Source organism: Gossypium raimondii, chromosome 6, assembly GCF_025698545.1.
Source record: "Gossypium raimondii isolate GPD5lz chromosome 6, ASM2569854v1, whole genome shotgun sequence".
NCBI classification, from domain to species: Eukaryota; Viridiplantae; Streptophyta; class Magnoliopsida; order Malvales; family Malvaceae; genus Gossypium; species Gossypium raimondii.
The window spans coordinates 20,739,434-20,740,957 of NC_068570.1; the positions used below are offsets into that span (position 1 = coordinate 20,739,434).

General features: G+C 37.1%; 1 non-coding gene across 1 annotated transcript; it reads left to right on the forward strand.

Moving 5' to 3' along the window:
- The first annotated feature begins 1,178 nt into the window (after positions 1–1,178).
- Positions 1,179–1,285, forward strand: LOC128042006 (small nucleolar RNA R71). Its single transcript, XR_008197214.1, has one exon. It is a non-coding gene; the product is annotated as a small nucleolar RNA R71 (small nucleolar RNA).
- The last annotated feature ends 239 nt before the right edge of the window (positions 1,286–1,524 follow it).

Sequence of the window (1,524 nt, forward strand, 5' to 3'; positions counted from 1 at the left end):
CACTCTCAAATTCTCCCAATCTACGCTTCTTCGACAATATATCTTTCATAAATTTCACATAATTGGGCATTTTCTCCAAATCTTCAACCAGCAGTATGTTGATATGGAGTTGTTTCAAAACCTCCAAAAATCTTTTGAACTGAATATCCTGCTTAGAATTATGAAATCTCTAAAGAAAAGGTAAAGGTGGTTGTCCTTCATATTGTTGATATTTTCATTTTCGTGGCATTCTTGTTGACAACATGATTTGGGTTTGCCATAGCATTTTGCTGCTTACCCTTTTTAGATTTAGTATATTCTTCAGATGACTCCAGGATCTTTACCTGGTTTTTATTCAAGTTTTCCTCTTCTATCGTGGCATCTTGAGCAATGTCAACAAGCTAAGTTCTGCTTCTAAGAGTGATGGCCTTGCACTACTCCTTACTCTGTGATCTTGAATTCTCAATATCACTAGGTAATGCCCCTTGTCATCTCAAATCCAAAGCTTTCGTTATTTGCCCCACTTAATTCTCAAGAGCTCAGAGAGACATAGCCTGACTTTGAATTACAACATCATTCTCAGCCATATATTCCTTCAGCAAAGCTTCAATAGATGATAATGATAAAACCAATGCCTGACCTTGCTGGACATCTTGTCTCAACACAGGTTGAGTATAACCAGCCAGTGCATTGATGGCATTCTGTCTTGCTGTATTGGTGAAATTCCCCGCACCTTAATTATTCCAACTAAAGATAGGATGTTGCTTCCACTTAGGATTATACGTGTTGGAATAGGGTTTATTGTTCAGATTGAAATTACCCATGTAACACACAGATGCTGGATTTGATGGGCATTAATCAAACTCATGGTTTTTACCATAATAAACACAAGATAGTTCGATTGATTTTAATTCTTGGACTGTAGTAGGCCTTTTCATTGTTTTAATCATATTAGGCAAAGAAGATACTTAGGCTGTTAATGAAGTGATTGCATCCAGCTCCATAGCACCAGCGGCTTTCTTGCTCGTCCCAACTCTTGTGGTAGGATATTGATAATCATTGTTGGAAATCTTTTCCAAAATCTCATATGCTTCATATAAGATTTATCCAACAAAATACCGCTGGCCAAAGCATCAACTACCATCATTGTATGCACATTCAGCCCATTATAGAATATTTGCATCTGATTCTAGTGTTGGAATCCATGCATCGGACATTTCCAAATTAAATCTTTGAATCATTCCCAAGCTTCATATAGTGTTTCATCCTCTAATTTCCAAAAATATGTGATGTCATTTCTAAGCTTGACATTCATATTTGGGGAAATTATATCGTAGCAAAAACCTCTGGCAAAGATCATTCCATAATGCCACTATTCCCAACGGTAAAGCATTCAGCCATGTTCTCGCTTGATCTCTTCAAGAATATGGAAACAATTTAAGTCGCAGAGCGTCTTCAGGCATACCTTGCTATCTAAACGAGTCACAAACCTCTAGAAAAAGTTGTAAATGCAGTCTTTAATCTTCAGTGGGTAGTCCACCAAAC